This window comes from Salvelinus alpinus, chromosome 1 (assembly GCF_045679555.1).
Source record: "Salvelinus alpinus chromosome 1, SLU_Salpinus.1, whole genome shotgun sequence".
NCBI classification, from domain to species: Eukaryota; Metazoa; Chordata; class Actinopteri; order Salmoniformes; family Salmonidae; genus Salvelinus; species Salvelinus alpinus.
Genome location: NC_092086.1, coordinates 18,972,828 through 18,994,296, shown reverse-complemented (window position 1 = coordinate 18,994,296; position 21,469 = coordinate 18,972,828). Strand labels below are relative to the sequence as shown.

The 21,469-nt window shown below is 45.9% G+C and overlaps 1 protein-coding gene across 1 annotated transcript in view; it reads right to left on the bottom strand.

Moving 5' to 3' along the window:
* The window catches only part of LOC139570902 (protein tweety homolog 2-like), an 87,432-nt gene that overhangs the window by 41,216 nt on the left and 24,747 nt on the right, over window positions 1-21,469 (bottom strand). The window lies entirely within an intron of this gene.

The following is a 21,469-nucleotide window of genomic DNA, read 5'->3' as shown; positions in this document are numbered from 1 at the left end:
TTCAGGGTGAGGACCCCCCGTCTACTGTTCTTCCTCCCCAATATCTACACCACAATTTTGCCCTTGCCCTTTACAGACACAGATTTAGACTTAGAGCAAAATGTTACATAAACCTCATTATAATCTTACAGAGTGATTTCTGTTTTTAAAATGTTCTTCATCAATGTGCGTTATAAGGAGGCGATTATTTACCTTTAGTTTAGTAACCTGAGAAATACATAAGTAACCCTAACCATTTTAAATGTAGTTGAAGAAAACTTTTAAATTGGAAAGAACATCATATCTTTGCAACCCTCATAAGATGCAGAATCTTCAAACCACAAACTTTAAAATAGCACTTGTTTTTCATCATCAGCTTCATATTTTTATCTGTGGTATTTTACCACCTCTGCTAGCTCTGCTCTGACACATCAGTCCTCCAGCTACTCAGAGGAAACCAGATCTTATCCGAGTACTGCTAGGTGTTATCTAGGGATCTATGGGCTCTGGTCAAAAGTATATAGGGAATAGGGTGCCATTTGGCATGTAACCTATAACATGCTAATGTAGCCATGGTGAAGGGAGAGAGTAGTAACAACAAGATGAGCGATGTCTGTCTGTCTGTCTGTCTGTCTGTCTGTCTGTCTGTCTGTCTGTCTGTCTGTCTGTCTGTCTGTCTGTCTGTCTGTCTGTGTCATGTTTTGTCATTGATTATCATGTCTTGTCCCTGTGCTTCCCTTCTATTCGTTTCCCTCTGCTGGTCTTATTTGGTTCTTTCCCTCTTTCTATCCCTCTCTCTCCCCCTCCCTCTCTCCCTCTCTCGCTCTCTCTCTCTATCGTTCCGTTCCTGCTCCCAGCTGTTCCTCATTCTCCTAACTACCTCATTTACTCTTTCACACCTGTCCCCTATTTTGCCCTCTGATTAGAGTCCCTATTTCTCCCTCTGTTTTCCGCTTCTGTCCTTGTCGGATCCTTGTTTGATGTTTGCTGTTCTGTGTCCTTGTTCCGCCCTGTCGTGTTTTTGCCTTCTTCAGATGCTGCGTGTGAGCAGGTGTCTATGTCAGCTACGGCCTGTGCCTTCCTGAAGCGACCTGCAGTCTGTGGTCGCGTCTCCTGTCGTTCCTCTCTACTGACGAGAGGATTTCAGTTTTCCTGTTTTGGATTTACCTAAGATAATATCCAGGAGTATCGGTTTTTGTTTAAGACTGGAATAAAGACTCTGTTTCTATTAAGTCGCTTTTGGGTCCTCATTCACCAGCATAACAGAAGGATCCGACCAAGAATGGACCCAGCGATTACGGATTCTCGCAACACTGCCGTCGAGTTCCAGGGAGCAATGCTCGGCAGACACGAGCAGGAATTGTCTGCTGCTCGTCATGCCGTTGAGACCCTGGCCGCTCAGGTCTCCGACCTCTCAGGACAGTTTCAGAGTCTTCGTCTCGTGTCACCAGCTACTTCCTGGTCTTCCGAGTCTCCGGAACCTAGGGTTAATAACCCACCATGTTACTCTGGGCAGCCCACTGAGTGTCGCTCCTTTCTCACCCAGTGTGATATTGTGTTCTCTCTCCAGCCCAACACATACTCAAGAGAGAGAGCTCGGATCGCTTACGTCATATCACTCCTTACTGGTCGGGCTCGGGAGTGGGGCACAGCTATCTGGGAGGCAAGGGCTGAGTGTTCTAACGATTATCAGAACTTTAAAGAGGAGATGATACGGGTTTTTGATCGTTCAGTTTTTGGGAAGGAGGCTTCCAGGGCCCTGGCTTCTCTATGTCAAGGTGATCGATCCATAACGGATTACTCTATAGAGTTTCGCATTCTTGCTGCCTCCAGTGACTGGAACGAGCCGGCGTTGCTCGCTCGTTTTCTGGAGGGACTCCACGCTGAGGTTAAGGATGAGATTCTCTCCAGGGAGGTTCCTTCCAGCGTGGACTCTTTGATTGCACTCGCCATCCGCATAGAACGACGGGTAGATCTTCGTCACCGAGCTCGTGGAAGAGAGCTCGCGTTAACCGTGTTTCCCCTCTCCGCATCTCAACCATCTCCTCCCACCGGCTCAGAGACTGAGCCCATGCAGCTGGGAGGTATTCGCATCTCGACTAAGGAGAGGGAACGGAGAATCACCAACCGCCTTTGCCTCTATTGCGGTTCTGCTGGACATTTTGTCATGTCATGTGCAGTAAAAGCCAGAGCTCATCAGTAAGCGGAGGGCTACTGGTGAGCGCTACTACTCAGGTCTCTCCATCAAGATCCTGTACTACCTTGTCGGTCCATCTACGCTGGACCGGTTCGGCTGCTTCCTGCAGTGCCTTGATAGACTCTGGGGCTGAGGGTTGTTTTATGGACGAAGCATGGGCTCGGAAACATGACATTCCTCTCAGACAGTTAGGGAAGCCCACGCCCATGTTCGCCTTAGATGGTAGTCTTCTCCCCAGTATCAGATGTGAGACACTACCTTTAACCCTCACAGTATCTGGTAACCACAGTGAGACCATTTCCTTTTTGATTTTTCGTTCACCTTTTACACCTGTTGTTTTGGGTCATCCCTGGCTAGTATGTCATAATCCTTCTATTAATTGGTCTAGTAATTCTATCCTATCCTGGAACGTTTCTTGTCATGTGAAGTGTTTAATGTCTGCTATCCCTCCTGTTTCTTCTGTCCCCTCTTCTCAGGAGGAACCTGGTGATTTGACAGGAGTGCCGGAGGAATATCATGATCTGCGCACGGTCTTCAGTCGGTCCAGAGCCAACTCTCTTCCTCCTCACCGGTCGTATGATTGTTGTATTGATCTCCTTCCGGGGACCACTCCCCCTCGGGGTAGACTATACTCTCTGTCGGCTCCCGAACGTAAGGCTCTCGAGGATTATCTGTCTGTTTCTCTCGACGCCGGTACCGTGGTGCCTTCTTCCTCTCCCGCCGGAGCGGGGTTTTTTTTTGTTAAGAAGAAGGACGGTACTCTGCGCCCCTGCGTGGATTATCGAGGGCTGAATGACATAACGGTTAAGAATCGTTATCCGCTTCCCCTTATGTCGTCAGCCTTCGAGATTCTGCAGGGAGCCAGGTTCTTTACTAAGTTGGACCTTCGTAACGCTTACCATCTCGTGCGCATCAGAGAGGGGGACGAGTGGAAAACGGCGTTTAACACTCCGTTAGGGCATTTTGAATACCGGGTTCTGCCGTTCGGTCTCGCTAATGCTCCAGCTGTCTTTCAGGCATTAGTTAATGATGTACTGAGAGACATGCTGAACATCTTTGTTTTCGTTTACCTTGACGATATCCTGATTTTTTCACCGTCACTCGAGATTCATGTTCAGCACGTTCGACGTGTACTCCAGCGCCTTTTAGAGAATTGTCTCTACGTGAAGGCTGAGAAGTGCGCCTTTCATGTCTCCTCTGTCACATTTCTCGGTTCTGTTATTTCCGCTGAGGGCATTCAGATGGATCCCGCTAAGGTCCAGGCTGTCAGCGATTGGCCCGTTCCTAAGTCACGTGTCGAGTTGCAGCGCTTTCTCGGTTTCGCTAATTTCTATCGGCGTTTCATTCGTAATTTCGGTCAAGTGGCTGCCCCTCTCACAGCTCTGACTTCTGTCAAGACGTGCTTTAAGTGGTCCGGTTCCGCCCAGGGAGCTTTTGATCTCCTCAAGAAGCGTTTTACATCCGCTCCTATCCTTGTTACTCCTGACGTCACTAAACAATTCATTGTCGAGGTTGACGCTTCAGAGGTGGGCGTGGGAGCCATTCTGTCCCAGCGCTTCCATTCTGACGATAAGGTCCATCCTTGCGCTTATTTTTCTCATCGCCTGTCGCCATCGGAACGCAACTATGATGTGGGTAACCGCGAACTGCTCGCCATCCGCTTAGCCATAGGCGAATGGCGACAGTGGTTGGAGGGGGCGACCGTTCCTTTTGTCGTTTGGACTGACCATAAGAACCTTGAGTACATCCGTTCTGCCAAACGACTTAATGCACGTCAAGCTCGTTGGGCGTTGTTTTTCGCTCGTTTCGAGTTCGTGATTTCTTATCGCCCGGGGAATAAGAACACCAAGCCTGATGCCTTATCCCGTCTCTTTAGTTCTTCTGTGGCTTCTACCGACCCCGAGGGGATTCTCCCTGAAGGGCGTGTTGTCGGGTTGACTGTCTGGGGAATTGAGAGACAGGTAAAGCAAGCACTCACTCACACTGCGTCGCCGCGCGCTTGTCCTAGTAACCTTCTGTTCGTTCCTGTCTCTACTCGTCTGGCTGTTCTTCAGTGGGCTCACTCTGCCAAGTTAGCTGGCCACCCCGGCGTTCGGGGTACGCTTGCTTCTATTCGCCAGCGGTTTTGGTGGCCTACTCAGGAGCGTGACACGCGCCGTTTCGTGGCTGCTTGTTCGGACTGCGCGCAGACTAAGTCAGGTAACTCTCCTCCTGCCGGTCGTCTCAGACCGCTTCCCATTCCTTCTCGACCATGGTCTCACATCGCCTTAGACTTTATTACCGGTCTGCCTTCGTCTGCGGGGAAGACTGTGATTCTTACGGTTGTCGATAGGTTCTCTAAGGCGGCACATTTCATTCCCCTCGCTAAGCTTCCTTCCGCTAAGGAGACGGCACAAATCATCATTGAGAATGTGTTCAGAATTCATGGCCTCCCGTTAGACGCCGTTTCAGACAGAGGCCCGCAATTCACGTCACAGTTTTGGAGGGAGTTCTGTCGTTTGATTGGTGCTTCCGTCAGTCTCTCTTCCGGGTTTCATCCCCAGTCTAACGGTCAAGCAGAAAGGGCCAATCAGTCGATTGGTCGCATATTACGCAGCCTTTCTTTTCGAAACCCTGCGTCTTGGGCAGAACAGCTCCCCTGGGCAGAATACGCTCACAACTCGCTTCCTTCGTCTGCTACCGGGCTATCTCCGTTTCAGAGTAGTCTTGGGTACCAGCCTCCTCTGTTCTCGTCCCAGCTCGCCGAGTCCAGCGTTCCCTCCGCTCAGGCTTTTGTCCAACGTTGTGAGCGCACCTGGAGGAGGGTCAGGTCTGCACTTTGCCGTTACAGGGCGCAGACTGTGAGAGCCGCCAATAAACGTAGGATTAAGAGTCCTAGGTATTGTCGCGGTCAGAGAGTGTGGCTTTCCACTCGTAACCTTCCCCTTACGACAGCTTCTCGCAAGTTGACTCCGCGGTTCATTGGTCCGTTCCGTGTCTCTCAGGTCGTCAATCCTGTCGCTGTGCGACTGCTTCTTCCGCGACATCTTCGTCGCGTCCACCCTGTCTTCCATGTCTCCTGTGTCAAACCTTTTCTTCGCGCCCCCGTTCGTCTTCCCCCCCCCCCCCCCCGTCCTTGTCGAGGGCGCACCTATTTACAAGGTACGGAAGATCATGGACATGCGTTCTCGGGGACGTGGTCACCAGTACTTAGTGGATTGGGAGGGTTACGGTCCTGAGGAGAGGAGTTGGGTTCCATCTCGGGACGTGCTGGACCGTTCGTTGATTGATGATTTCCTCCGTTGCCGCCAGGGTTCCTCCTCGAGTGCGCCAGGAGGCGCTCGGTGAGTGGGGGGGTACTGTCATGTTTTGTCATTGATTATCATGTCTTGTCCCTGTGCTTCCCTTCTATTCGTTTCCCTCTGCTGGTCTTATTTGGTTCTTTCCCTCTTTCTATCCCTCTCTCTCCCCCTCCCTCTCTCCCTCTCTCGCTCTCTCTCTCTATCGTTCCGTTCCTGCTCCCAGCTGTTCCTCATTCTCCTAACTACCTCATTTACTCTTTCACACCTGTCCCCTATTTTGCCCTCTGATTAGAGTCCCTATTTCTCCCTCTGTTTTCCGCTTCTGTCCTTGTCGGATCCTTGTTTGATGTTTGCTGTTCTGTGTCCTTGTTCCGCCCTGTCGTGTTTTTGCCTTCTTCAGATGCTGCGTGTGAGCAGGTGTCTATGTCAGCTACGGCCTGTGCCTTCCCGAAGCGACCTGCAGTCTGTGGTCGCGTCTCCAGTCGTTCCTCTCTACTGACGAGAGGATTTCAGTTTTCCTGTTTTGGATTTACCTAAGATAATATCCAGGAGTATCGGTTTTTGTTTAAGACTGGAATAAAGACTCTGTTTCTATTAAGTCGCTTTTGGGTCCTCATTCACCAGCATAACAGTCTGTCTGTCTGTCTGTCTGTCTGTCTGCCTGCCTGCCTGCCTGCCTGCCTGTCTGTCTGCCTGTCTGTCTGTCTGTCTACAGACCAAGAGTTACCATAGCAGCCACCAGAACAAGCAGAACTCTCCTATGTCTAGTACTGGCCTCTAGCAGAACTCTACTATGTCTAGTACTGGTCTCTAGCAGAACTCTACTATGTCTAGTACTGGTCTCTAGCAGAACTCTACTATGTCTAGTACTGGTCTCTAGCAGAACTCTACTATGTCTAGTACTGGTCGCTAGCAGAACTCTACTATGTCTAGTACTGGCCTCTAGCAGAACTCTACTATGTCTAGTACTGGTCTCTAGCAGAACTCTACTATGTCTAGTACTGGTCTCTAGCAGAACTCTACTATGTCTAGTACTGGCCTCTAGCAGAACTCTACTATGTCTAGTACTGGTCTCTAGCAGAACTCTACTATGTCTAGTACTGGTCTCTAGCAGAACTCTCCTATGTCTAGTACTGGTCTCTAGCAGAACTCTCCTATGTCTAGTACTGGCCTCTAGCAGAACTCTACTATGTCTAGTACTGGCCTCTAGCAGAACTCTCCTATGTCTAGTACTGGTCGCTAGCAGAACTCTACTATGTCTAGTACTGGTCTCTAGCAGAACTCTACTATGTCTAGTACTGGCCTCTAGCAGAACTCTACTATGTCTAGTACTGGTCTCTAGCAGAACTCTACTATGTCTAGTACTGTCCGCTAGCAGAACTCTCCAATTCCATGCTCCACCCAACTGTTAAATGCACACACCATATAGCCCAGGGGCCTAATAAATGCCAACCGAAGAACATTATTAGAGCCAATGTCTTAAATCTTCCACCCCAAGTATTGTTGCTGTAGTATATACCGTACCAGTCAAAGGTTTGGACACATCTACTCATTCAAGGGTTTTTCTATCTTTTTAAAAACTATTTTCTACATTGTAGAATAATAGTGAAGACATCAACACTTAGAAATAACACAAATCTTAGACTAGGCTATGTTGACAGTATCAAAACCAATCCTAGTTCAGCTAGTATCTTAGATTAGGCTATGTTGACAGTATCAAAACCAATCCTAGTTCAGCTAGTATCTTAGACTAGGCTATGTTGACAGTATCAAAACCAATCCTAGTTCAGCTAGTATCTTAGACTAGGCTATGTTGACAGTATCAAAACCAATCCTAGTTCAGCTAGTATCTTAGACTAGGCTATATTGACAGTATCAAAACCAATCCTAGTTCAGCTAGTATCTTAGACTAGGCTATATTGACAGTATCAAAACCAATCCTAGTTCAGCTAGTATCTTAGACTAGGCTATGTTGACAGTATCAAAACCAGTCCTAGTTCAGCTAGTATCTTAGACTAGGCTATGTTGACAGGATCAAAACCAATCTTCAGTAAACAATCCAGTTATGTGCCAGTAAATTGCATCACCATACTTCAGTCTCCACCTTGGTGTTGTTGACACTCTCCTCAGGCCCCCTCAGTTTCCTGAATGAGTTCCAGTAGTAAGCTAGTGTTGTAACGCCTCATTTTCCTGAATGAGTCCCAGTAGTAAGCTACTGGTGTAACGCCTCAGTTTCCTGAATGAGTCCCAGTAGTAAGCTAGTGTTGTAACGCCTCAGTTTCCTGAGTGAGTTCCAGTAGTAAGCTAGTGTTGTAACGCCTCAGTTTCCTGAGTGAGTTCCAGTAGTAAGCTAGTGTTGTAACGCCTCAGTTTCCTGAGTGAGTTCCAGTAGTAAGCTAGTGTTGTAACGCCTCAGTTTCCTGAATGAGTCCCAGTAGTAAGCTAGTGTTGTAACGCCTCAGTTTCCTGAATGAGTTCCAGTAGTAAGCTAGTGTTGTAACGCCTCAGTTTCCTGAGTGAGTTCCAGTAGTAAGCTAGTGGTGTCTAGTACTGGTCTCTAGCAGAACTCTACTATGTCTAGTACTGGTCTCTAGCAGAACTCTCCTATGTCTAGTACTGGTCTCTAGCAGAACTCTACTATGTCTAGTACTGGTCTCTAGCAGAACTCTACTATGTCTAGTACTGGTCTCTAGCAGAACTCTACTATGTCTAGTACTGGTCTCTAGCAGAACTCTACTATGTCTAGTACTGGTCGCTAGCAGAACTCTCCTATGTCTAGTACTGGTCGCTAGCAGAACTCTACTATGTCTAGTACTGGTCGCTAGCAGAACTCTCCTATGTCTAGTACTGGTCGCTAGCAGAACTCTACTATGTCTAGTACTGGTCGCTAGCAGAACTCTACTATGTCTAGTACTGGTCGCTAGCAGAACTCTCCTATGTCTAGTACTGGTCTCTAGCAGAACTCTCCTATGTCTAGTACTGGTCTCTAGCAGAACTCTACTATGTCTAGTACTGGCCTCTAGCAGAACTCTACTATGTCTAGTACTGGTCTCTAGCAGAACTCTCCTATGTCTAGTACTGGTCTCTAGCAGAACTCTACTATGTCTAGTACTGGCCTCTAGCAGAACTCTCCTATGTCTAGTACTGGTCGCTAGCAGAACTCTCCTATGTCTAGTACTGGTCTCTAGCAGAACTCTCCTATGTCTAGTACTGGTCTCTAGCAGAACTCTACTATGTCTAGTACTGGTCTCTAGCAGAACTCTACTATGTCTAGTACTGGTCTCTAGCAGAACTCTACTATGTCTAGTACTGGTCTCTAGCAGAACTCTCCTATGTCTAGTACTGGCCGCTAGCAGAACTCTACTATGTCTAGTACTGGCCTCTAGCAGAACTCTACTATGTCTAGTACTGGTCGCTAGCAGAACTCTCCAATTCCATGCTCCACCCAACTGTTAAATGCACACACCATATAGCCCAGGGGCCTAAGAAATGCCTACCGAAGAACATTATTAGAGCCAATGTCTTAAATCTTCCTCCCCAAGTATTGTTGCTGTAGTATATACCGTACCAGTCATAGGTTTGGACACATCTACTCATTCAAGGGTTTTTCTATCTTTTTAAAAACTATTTTCTACATTGTAGAATAATAGTGAAGACATCAAAACTTAGAAATAACACAAATCTTAGACTAGGCTATGTTGACAGTATCAGAACCACTCCTAGTTCAGCTGGTATCTTAGACTAGGCTATGTTGACAGTATCAAAACCAGTCCTAGTTCAGCTAGTATCTTAGACTAGACTATGTTGACAGGATCAAAACCAATGTTCAGTAAACAATCCAGTTATGTGCCAGTAAATTGCATCACCATGCTTCAGTCTCCACTTTGGTGTTGTTGACACTCTCCTCAGGCCCCCTCAGTTTAATGAATGAGTCCCAGTAGTAAGCTAGTGTTGTAACGCCTCAGTTTCCTGAATGAGTTCCAGTAGTAAGCTAGTGTTGTAACGCCACAGTTTCCTGAATGAGTTCCAGTAGTAAGCTAGTGGTGTAACGCCTCAGTTTCCTGAATGAGTTCCAGTAGTAAGCTAGTGTTGTAACGCCACAGTTTCCTGAATGAGTTCCAGTAGTAAGCTAGTGGTGTAACGCCACAGTTTCCTGAATGAGTTCCAGTAGTAAGCTAGTGTTGTAACGCCTCAGTTTCCTGAATGAGTCCCAGTAGTAAGCTAGTGTTGTAACGCCACAGTTTCCTGAATGAGTTCCAGTAGTAAGCTAGTGTTGTAACGCCTCAGTTTCCTGAATGAGTTCCAGTAGTAAGCTAGTGTTGTAACGCCTCAGTTTCCTGAATGAGTTCCAGTAGTAAGCTAGTGTTGTAACGCCTCAGTTTCCTGAATGAGTCCCAGTAGTAAGCTAGTGTTGTAACGCCTCAGTTTCCTGAATGAGTTCCAGTAGTAAGCTAGTGTTGTAACGCCTCAGTTTCCTGAATGAGTCCCAGTAGTAAGCTAGTGGTGTAACGCCTCAGTTTCCTGAATGAGTCCCAGTAGTAAGCTAGTGTTGTAACGCCTCAGTTTCCTGAATGAGTTCCAGTAGTAAGCTAGTGTTGTAACGACTCAGTTTCCTGAATGAGTTCCAGTAGTAAGCTAGTGTTGTAACACCTCAGTTTCCTGAATGAGTCCCAGTAGTAAGCTAGTGTTGTAACGCCTCAGTTTCCTGAATGAGTTCCAGTAGTAAGCTAGTGTTGTAACGCCTCAGTTTCCTGAATGAGTCCCAGTAGTAAGCTAGTGTTGTAACGCCTCAGTTTCCTGAATGAGTCCCAGTAGTAAGCTAGTGTTGTAACACCTCAGTTTCCTGAATGAGTCCCAGTAGTAAGCTAGTGGTGTAACGCCTCAGTTTCCTGAATGAGTCCCAGTAGTAAGCTAGTGTTGTAACGCCTCAGTTTCCTGAATGAGTTCCAGTAGTAAGCTAGTGTTGTAACGCCTCAGTTCCCTGAATGAGTTCCAGTAGTAAGCTAGTGTTGTAACGCCACAGTTCCCTGAATGAGTTCCAGTAGTAAGCTAGTGTTGTAACGCCTCAGTTTCCTGAATGAGTTCCAGTAGTAAGCTAGTGTTGTAACGCCTCAGTTTCCTGAATGAGTTCCAGTAGTAAGCTAGTGTTGTAACGCCTCAGTTTCCTGAATGAGTCCCAGTAGTAAGCTAGTGTTGTAACGCCTCAGTTTCCTGAATGAGTCCCAGTAGTAAGCTAGTGTTGTAACGCCTCAGTTTCCTGAATGAGTTCCAGTAGTAAGCTAGTGTTGTAACGCCTCAGTTTCCTGAATGAGTTCCAGTAGTAAGCTAGTGTTGTAACGCCTCAGTTTCCTGAGTGAGTTCCGGTAGTAAGCTAGTGGTGTCTAGTACTGGTCTCTAGCAGAACTCTACTATGTCTAGTACTGGTCTCTAGCAGAACTCTACTATGTCTAGTACTGGTCTCTAGCAGAACTCTCCTATGTCTAGTACTGGTCTCTAGCAGAACTCTACTATGTCTAGTACTGGCCTCTAGCAGAACTCTACTATGTCTAGTACTGGTCTCTAGCAGAACTATCCTATGTCTAGTACTGGTCTCTAGCAGAACTCTCCTATGTCTAGTACTGGTCGCTAGCAGAACTCTACTATGTCTAGTACTGGCCTCTAGCAGAACTCTACTATGTCTAGTACTGGTCTCTAGCAGAACTCTACTATGTCTAGTACTGGTCTCTAGCAGAACTCTACTATGTCTAGTACTGGTCTCTAGCAGAACTCTACTATGTCTAGTACTGGCCTCTAGCAGAACTCTACTATGTCTAGTACTGGTCTCTAGCAGAACTCTACTATGTCTAGTACTGGTCTCTAGCAGAACTCTACTATGTCTAGTACTGGTCTCTAGCAGAACTCTACTATGTCTAGTACTGGTCTCTAGCAGAACTCTACTATGTCTAGTACTGGCCTCTAGCAGAACTCTACTATGTCTAGTACTGGTCTCTAGCAGAACTCTCCTATGTCTAGTACTGGTCGCTAGCAGAACTCTACTATGTCTAGTACTGGTCTCTAGCAGAACTCTACTATGTCTAGTACTGGTCTCTAGCAGAACTCTACTATGTCTAGTACTGGCCGCTAGCAGAACTCTACTATGTCTAGTACTGGTCTCTAGCAGAACTCTACTATGTCTAGTACTGGTCTCTAGCAGAACTCTACTATGTCTAGTACTGGTCTCTAGCAGAACTCTACTATGTCTAGTACTGGTCTCTAGCAGAACTCTCCTATGTCTAGTACTGGTCTCTAGCAGAACTCTACTATGTCTAGTACTGGTCTCTAGCAGAACTCTACTATGTCTAGTACTGGCCTCTAGCAGAACTCTCCTATGTCTAGTACTGGTCTCTAGCAGAACTCTCCTATGTCTAGTACTGGTCTCTAGCAGAACTCTACTATGTCTAGTACTGGTCTCTAGCAGAACTCTACTATGTCTAGTACTGGCCTCTAGCAGAACTCTACTATGTCTAGTACTGGCCGCTAGCAGAACTCTACTATGTCTAGTACTGGTCTCTAGCAGAACTCTACTATGTCTAGTACTGGTCTCTAGCAGAACTCTACTATGTCTAGTACTGGTCTCTAGCAGAACTCTACTATGTCTAGTACTGGTCTCTAGCAGAACTCTCCTATGTCTAGTACTGGTCTCTAGCAGAACTCTACTATGTCTAGTACTGGTCGATAGCAGAACTCTACTATGTCTAGTACTGGTCTCTAGCAACTCTACTATGTCTAGTACTGGTCGCTAGCAGAACTCTACTATGTCTAGTACTGGTCTCTAGCAGAACTCTACTATGTCTAGTACTGGCCTCTAGCAGAACTCTACTATGTCTAGTACTGGTCGCTAGCAGAACTCTACTATGTCTAGTACTGGTCGCTAGCAGAACTCTCCTATGTCTAGTACTGGCCTCTAGCAGAACTCTACTATGTCTAGTACTGGTCTCTAGCAGAACTCTCCTATGTCTAGTACTGGCCTCTAGCAGAACTCTACTATGTCTAGTACTGGTCTCTAGCAGAACTATACTATGTCTAGTACTGGCCTCTAGCAGAACTCTACTATGTCTAGTACTGGTCTCTAGCAGAACTCTACTATGTCTAGTACTGGTCTCTAGCAGAACTCTACTATGTATAGTACTGGTCGCTAGCAGAACTCTACTATGTCTAGTACTGGTCTCTAGCAGAACTCTACTATGTCTAGTACTGGTCGCTAGCAGAACTCTCCTATGTCTAGTACTGGTCTCTAGCAGAACTCTACTATGTCTAGTACTGGTCGCTAGCAGAACTCTACTATGTCTAGTACTGGTCTCTAGCAGAACTCTACTATGTCTAGTACTGGCCTCTAGCAGAACTCTACTATGTCTAGTACTGGCCTCTAGCAGAACTCTACTATGTCTAGTACTGGCCTCTAGCAGAACTCTACTATGTCTAGTACTGGCCTCTAGCAGAACTCTACTATGTCTAGTACTGGTCTCTAGCAGAACTCTACTATGTCTAGTACTGGTCTCTAGCAGAACTCTACTATGTCTAGTACTGGTCTCTAGCAGAACTCTACTATGTCTAGTACTGGTCTCTAGCAGAACTCTACTATGTCTAGTACTGGTCTCTAGCAGAACTCTACTATGTCTAGTACTGGTCGCTAGCAGAACTCTACTATGTCTAGTACTGGCCTCTAGCAGAACTCTACTATGTCTAGTACTGGTCGCTAGCAGAACTCTCCTATGTCTAGTACTGGGCTCTAGCAGAACTCTACTATGTCTAGTACTGGTCTCTAGCAGAACTCTCCTATGTCTAGTACTGGCCTCTAGCAGAACTCTACTATGTCTAGTACTGGTCTCTAGCAGAACTCTACTATGTCTAGTACTGGTCGCTAGCAGAACTCTCCTATGTCTAGTACTGGTCTCTAGCAGAACTCTACTATGTCTAGTACTGGTCTCTAGCAGAACTCTACTATGTATAGTACTGGTCGCTAGCAGAACTCTACTATGTCTAGTACTGGTCTCTAGCAGAACTCTACTATGTCTAGTACTGGTCGCTAGCAGAACTCTCCTATGTCTAGTACTGGTCTCTAGCAGAACTCTACTATGTCTAGTACTGGTCGCTAGCAGAACTCTACTATGTCTAGTACTGGTCTCTAGCAGAACTATACTATGTCTAGTACTGGCCTCTAGCAGAACTCTACTATGTCTAGTACTGGCCTCTAGCAGAACTCTACTATGTCTAGTACTGGCCTCTAGAGAACTCTACTATGTCTAGTACTGGTCTCTAGCAGAACTCTCCTATGTCTAGTACTGGTCGCTAGCAGAACTCTACTATGTCTAGTACTGGTCTCTAGCAGAACTCTCCTATGTCTAGTACTGGTCTCTAGCAGAACTCTACTATGTCTAGTACTGGCCTCTAGCAGAACTATCCTATGTCTAGTACTGGTCTCTAGCAGAACTATCCTATGTCTAGTACTGGCCTCTAGCAGAACTCTACTATGTCTAGTACTGGTCGATAGCAGAACTCTACTTTGTCTAGTACTGGTCTCTAGCAGAACTCTACTATGTCTAGTACTGGTCTCTAGCAGAACTTTACTATGTCTAGTACTGGCCTCTAGCAGAACTCTACTATGTCTAGTACTGGCCTCTAGCAGAACTCTACTATGTCTAGTACTGGCCTCTAGCAGAACTCTACTATGTCTAGTACTGGCCTCTAGCAGAACTCTACTATGTCTAGTACTGGTCGCTAGCAGAACTCTACTATGTCTAGTACTGGCCGCTAGCAGAACTCTACTATGTCTAGTACTGGCCTCTAGCAGAACTCTACTATGTCTAGTACTGGCCTCTAGCAGAACTCTACTATGTCTAGTACTGGTCGCTAGCAGAACTCTACTATGTCTAGTACTGGCCGCTAGCAGAACTCTACTATGTCTAGTACTGGTCTCTAGCAGAACTCTCCTATGTCTAGTACTGGCCTCTAGCAGAACTCTACTATGTCTATTACTGGTCTCTAGCAGAACTCTACTATGTCTAGTACTGGTCGCTAGCAGAACTCTACTATGTCTAGTACTGGTCGCTAGCAGAACTCTACTATGTCTAGTACTGGTCGCTAGCAGAACTCTACTATGTCTAGTACTGGCCTCTAGCAGAACTCTCCTATGTCTAGTACTGGTCTCTAGCAGAACTCTACTATGTCTATTACTGGTCTCTAGCAGAACTCTACTATGTCTAGTACTGGTCGCTAGCAGAACTCTACTATGTCTAGTACTGGCCTCTAGCAGAACTCTACTATGTCTAGTACTGGTCTCTAGCAGAACTCTCCTATGTCTAGTCCTGGTCTCTAGCAGAACTCTACTATGTCTAGTCCTGGTCTCTAGCAGAACTCTACTATGTCTAGTACTGGTCTCTAGCAGAACTCTCCTATGTCTAGTACTGGTCTCTAGCAGAACTCTACTATGTCTAGTACTGGTCTCTAGCAGAACTCTACTATGTCTAGTACTGGTCTCTAGCAGAACTCTACTATGTCTAGTACTGGTCTCTAGCAGAACTCTACTATGTCTAGTACTGGCCTCTAGAGAACTCTACTATGTCTAGTACTGGTCTCTAGCAGAACTCTCCTATGTCTAGTACTGGCCTCTAGCAGAACTCTACTATGTCTAGTACTGGTCTCTAGCAGAACTATACTATGTCTAGTACTGGCCTCTAGCAGAACTCTACTATGTCTAGTACTGGTCTCTAGCAGAATTATCCTATGTCTAGTACTGGCCTCTAGCAGAACTCTACTATGTCTAGTACTGGTCTCTAGCAGAACTCTACTATGTCTAGTACTGGCCTCTAGCAGAACTCTACTATGTCTAGTACTGGTCGCTAGCAGAACTCTCCTATGTCTAGTACTGGTCGCTAGCAGAACTCTACTATGTCTAGTACTGGTCTCTAGCAGAACTCTACTATGTCTAGTACTGGTCTCTAGCAGAACTCTACTATGTCTAGTACTGGTCTCTAGCAGAACTCTACTATGTCTAGTACTGGTCGCTAGCAGAACTCTACTATGTCTAGTACTGGTCGATAGCAGAACTCTACTTTGTCTAGTACTGGTCTCTAGCAGAACTCTACTATGTCTAGTACTGGCCTCTAGCAGAACTTTACTATGTCTAGTACTGGCCTCTAGCAGAACTCTACTATGTCTAGTACTGGCCTCTAGCAGAACTATACTATGTCTAGTACTGGCCTCTAGCAGAACTCTACTATGTCTAGTACTGGCCTCTAGCAGAACTCTCCTATGTCTAGTACTGGTCTCTAGCAGAACTCTACTATGTCTAGTACTGGCCTCTAGCAGAACTCTACTATGTCTAGTACTGGCCGCTAGCAGAACTCTACTATGTCTAGTACTGGTCTCTAGCAGAACTCTACTATGTCTAGTACTGGCCTCTAGCAGAACTCTCCTATGTCTAGTACTGGTCTCTAGCAGAACTCTACTATGTCTAGTACTGGTCGCTAGCAGAACTCTACTATGTCTAGTACTGGCCTCTAGCAGAACTCTACTATGTCTAGTACTGGCCTCTAGCAGAACTCTACTATGTCTAGTCCTGGTCTCTAGCAGAACTCTACTATGTCTAGTCCTGGTCTCTAGCAGAACTCTCCTATGTCTAGTACTGGTCTCTAGCAGAACTCTACTATGTCTAGTACTGGTCTCTAGCAGAACTCTACTATGTCTAGTACTGGTCTCTAGCAGAACTCTACTATGTCTAGTACTGGTCTCTAGCAGAACTCTACTATGTCTAGTACTGGTCTCTAGCAGAACTCTACTATGTCTAGTACTGGCCTCTAGAGAACTCTACTATGTCTAGTACTGGTCTCTAGCAGAACTCTCCTATGTCTAGTACTGGCCTCTAGCAGAACTCTACTATGTCTAGTACTGGTCTCTAGCAGAACTATACTATGTCTAGTACTGGCCTCTAGCAGAACTCTACTATGTCTAGTACTGGTCTCTAGCAGAATTATCCTATGTCTAGTACTGGCCTCTAGCAGAACTCTACTATGTCTAGTACTGGCCTCTAGCAGAACTCTACTATGTCTAGTACTGGCCTCTAGCAGAACTCTACTATGTCTAGTACTGGTCGCTAGCAGAACTCTCCTATGTCTAGTACTGGTCGCTAGCAGAACTCTACTATGTCTAGTACTGGTCTCTAGCAGAACTCTACTATGTCTAGTACTGGTCTCTAGCAGAACTCTACTATGTCTAGTACTGGTCTCTAGCAGAACTCTACTATGTCTAGTACTGGTCGCTAGCAGAACTCTACTATGTCTAGTACTGGTCGATAGCAGAACTCTACTTTGTCTAGTACTGGTCTCTAGCAGAACTCTACTATGTCTAGTACTGGTCTCTAGCAGAACTTTACTATGTCTAGTACTGGCCTCTAGCAGAACTCTACTATGTCTAGTACTGGCCTCTAGCAGAACTATACTATGTCTAGTACTGGCCTCTAGCAGAACTCTACTATGTCTAGTACTGGCCTCTAGCAGAACTCTCCTATGTCTAGTACTGGCCTCTAGCAGAACTCTACTATGTCTAGTACTGGTCGCTAGCAGAACTCTACTATGTCTAGTACTGGTCTCTAGCAGAACTCTACTATGTCTAGTACTGGTCTCTAGCAGAACTCTACTATGTCTAGTACTGGTCTCTAGCAGAACTCTACTATGTCTAGTACTGGTCGCTAGCAGAACTCTACTATGTCTAGTACTGGTCGCTAGCAGAACTCTACTATGTCTAGTACTGGTCTCTAGCAGAACTCTACTATGTCTAGTACTGGTCTCTAGCAGAACTCTACTATGTCTAGTACTGGCCTCTAGCAGAACTCTACTATGTCTAGTACTGGTCTCTAGCAGAACTTTACTATGTCTAGTACTGGCCTCTAGCAGAACTCTACTATGTCTAGTACTGGCCTCTAGCAGAACTATACTATGTCTAGTACTGGCCTCTAGCAGAACTCTACTATGTCTAGTACTGGCCTCTAGCAGAACTCTCCTATGTCTAGTACTGGCCTCTAGCAGAACTCTACTATGTCTAGTACTGGCCTCTAGCAGAACTCTACTATGTCTAGTACTGGTCGCTAGCAGAACTCTACTATGTCTAGTACTGGTCTCTAGCAGAACTCTACTATGTCTAGTACTGGTCTCTAGCAGAACTCTACTATGTCTAGTACTGGTCTCTAGCAGAACTCTACTATGTCTAGTACTGGTCGCTAGCAGAACTCTACTATGTCTAGTACTGGTCGCTAGCAGAACTCTACTATGTCTAGTACTGGTCTCTAGCAGAACTCTCCTATGTCTAGTACTGGTCTCTAGCAGAACTCTACTATGTCTAGTACTGGTCTCTAGCAGAACTCTACTATGTCTAGTACTGGTCTCTAGCAGAACTCTACTATGTCTAGTACTGGTCGCTAGCAGAACTCTCCTATGTCTAGTACTGGTCTCTAGCAGAACTCTACTATGTCTAGTACTGGTCTCTAGCAGAACTCTACTATGTCTAGTACTGGTCGCTAGCAGAACTCTACTATGTCTAGTACTGGTCTCTAGCAGAACTCTACTATGTCTAGTACTGGCCTCTAGCAGAACTCTACTATGTCTAGTACTGGTCGCTAGCAGAACTCTACTATGTCTAGTACTGGTCTCTAGCAGAACTCTCCTATGTCTAGTACTGGTCGCTAGCAGAACTCTCCTATGTCTAGTACTGGTCTCTAGCAGAACTCTACTATGTCTAGTACTGGTCTCTAGCAGAACTCTACTATGTCTAGTACTGGTCTCTAGCAGAACTCTACTATGTCTAGTACTGGTCGCTAGCAGAACTCTCCTATGTCTAGTACTGGTCTCTAGCAGAACTCTACTATGTCTAGTACTGGTCTCTAGCAGAACTCTACTATGTCTAGTACTGGCCTCTAGCAGAACTCTACTTTGTCTAGTACTGGTCTCTAGCAGAACTCTACTATGTCTAGTACTGGTCTCTAGCAGAACTCTACTATGTCTAGTACTGGCCTCTAGCAGAACTCTACTATGTCTAGTACTGGACTCTAGCAGAACTCTACTATGTCTAGTACTGGTCTCTAGCAGAACTCTACTATGTCTAGTACTGGCCTCTAGCAGAACTCTACTATGTCTAGTACTGGCCTCTAGCAGAACTCTACTATGTCTAGTACTGGCCTCTAGCAGAACTCTACTATGTCTAGTACTGGCCTCTAGCAGAACTCTCCTATGTCTAGTACTGGCCTCTAGCAGAACTCTACTATGTCTAGTACTGGTCTCTAGCAGAACTCTACTATGTCTAGTACTGGTCTCTAGCAGAACTCTACTATGTCTAGTACTGGTCTCTAGCAGAACTCTACTATGCCTAGTACTGGTCTCTAGCAGAACTCTACTATGTCTAGTACTGGTCGCTAGCAGAACTCTCCTATGTCTAGTACTGGTCGCTAGCAGAACTCTACTATGTCTAGTACTGGTCTCTAGCAGAACTCTCCTATGTCTAGTACTGGTCGCTAGCAGAACTCTCCTATGTCTAGTACTGGTCTCTAGCAGAACTCTCCTATGTCTAGTACTGGTCGCTAGCAGAACTCTACTATGTCTAGTACTGGTCTCTAGCAGAACTCTACTTTGTCTAGTACTGGTCTCTAGCAGAACTCTACTATGTCTAGTACTGGCCTCTAGCAGAACTCTACTATGTCTAGTACTGGCCGCTAGCAGAACTCTCCTATGTCTAGTACTGGTCTCTAGCAGAACTCTACTATGTCTAGTACTGGTCTCTAGCAGAACTCTACTATGTCTAGTACTGGTCTCTAGCAGAACTCTACTATGTCTAGTACTGGCCGCTAGCAGAACTCTACTATGTCTAGTACTGGTCTCTAGCAGAACTCTCCTATGTCTAGTACTGGCCTCTAGCAGAACTCTCCTATGTCTAGTACTGGTCGCTAGCAGAACTCTACTATGTCTAGTACTGGTCTCTAGCAGAACTCTCCTATGTCTAGTACTGGCCTCTAGCAGAACTCTACTATGTCTAGTACTGGTCTCTAGCAGAACTCTACTATGTCTAGTACTGGTCTCTAGCAGAACTCTACTATGTCTAGTACTGGCAACTAGCAGAACTCTACTATGTCTAGTACTGGCCTCTAGCAGAACTCTACTATGTCTAGTACTGGCCTCTAGAGAACTCTACTATGTCTAGTACTGGCCTCTAGCAGAACTCTACTATGTCTAGTACTGGTCTCTAGCAGAACTCTACTATGTCTAGTACTGGTCGCTAGCAGAACTCTACTATGTCTAGTACTGGCCGCTAGCAGAACTCTACTATGTCTAGTACTGGTCGCTAGCAGAACTCTACTATGTCTAGTACTGGTCTCTAGCAGAACTCTCCTATGTCTAGTACTGGTCTCTAGCAGAACTCTACTATGTCTAGTACTGGCCTCTAGCAGAACTCTACTATGTCTAGTACTGGTCGCTAGCAGAACTCTACTATGTCTAGTACTGGTCTCTAGCAGAACTCTCCTATGTCTAGTACTGGTCTCTAGCAGAACTCTACTATGTCTAGTACTGGTCTCTAGCAGAACTCTCCTATGTCTAGTACTGGCCTCTAGCAGAACTCTACTATGTCTAGTACTGGCCTCCAGCAGAACTCTCCTATGTCTAGTACTGGTCTCTAGCAGAACTCTACTATGTCTAGTACTGGTCTCTAGCAGAACTCTCCTATGTCTAGTACTGGCCTCTAGCAGAACTCTACTATGTCTAGTACTGGTCTCTAGCAGAACTCTCCTATGTCTAGTACTGGTCTCTAGCAGAACTCTCCTATGTCTAGTACTGGTCTCTAGCAGAACTCTACTATGTCTAGTACTGGCCGCTAGCAGAACTCTACTATGTCTAGTACTGGTCGCTAGCAGAACTCTACTATGTCTAGTACTGGTCTCTAGCAGAACTCTCCTATGTCTAGTACTGGCCTCTAGCAGAACTCTACTATGTCTAGTACTGGCCTCTAGCAGAACTCTCCTATGTCTAGTACTGGTCGCTAGCAGAACTCTACTATGTCTAGTACTGGTCTCTAGCAGAACTCTACTATGTCTAGTACTGGTCTCTAGCAGAACTCTACTATGTCTAGTACTGGTCTCTAGCAGAACTCTACTATGTCTAGTACTGGTCGCTAGCAGAACTTTACTATGTCTAGTACTGGTCGATAGCAGAACTCTACTTTGTCTAGTACTGGTCTCTAGCAGAACTCTACTATGTCTAGTACTGGTCTCTAGCAGAACTTTACTATGTCTAGTACTGGCCTCTAGCAGAACTCTACTATGTCTAGTACTGGCCTCTAGCAGAACTCTACTATGTCTAGTACTGGCCTCTAGCAGAACTCTCCTATGTCTAGTACTGGTCTCTAGCAGAACTCTACTATGTCTAGTACTGGCCTCTAGCAGAACTCTACTATGTCTAGTACTGGTCGCTAGCAGAACTCTACTATGTCTAGTACTGGTCTCTAGCAGAACTCTACTATGTCTAGTACTGGTCTCTAGCAGAACTCTACTATGTCTAGTACTGGTCTCTAGCAGAACTCTACTATGTCTAGTACTGGTCGCTAGCAGAACTCTACTATGTCTAGTACTGGTCGCTAGCAGAACTCTACTATGTCTAGTACTGGTCTCTAGCAGAACTCTACTATGTCTAGTACTGGTCTCTAGCAGAACTCTACTATGTCTAGTACTGGCCTCTAGCAGAACTCTACTATGTCTAGTACTGGTCCCTAGCAGAACTCTACTATGTCTAGTACTGGTCTCTAGCAGAACTCTACTATGTCTAGTACTGGTCGCTAGCAGAACTCTACTATGTCTAGTACTGGCCTCTAGCAGAACTCTACTATGTCTAGTACTGGTCCCTAGCAGAACTCTACTATGTCTAGTACTGGTCTCTAGCAGAACTCTCCTATGTCTAGTACTGGTCTCTAGCAGAACTCTACTATGTCTAGTACTGGT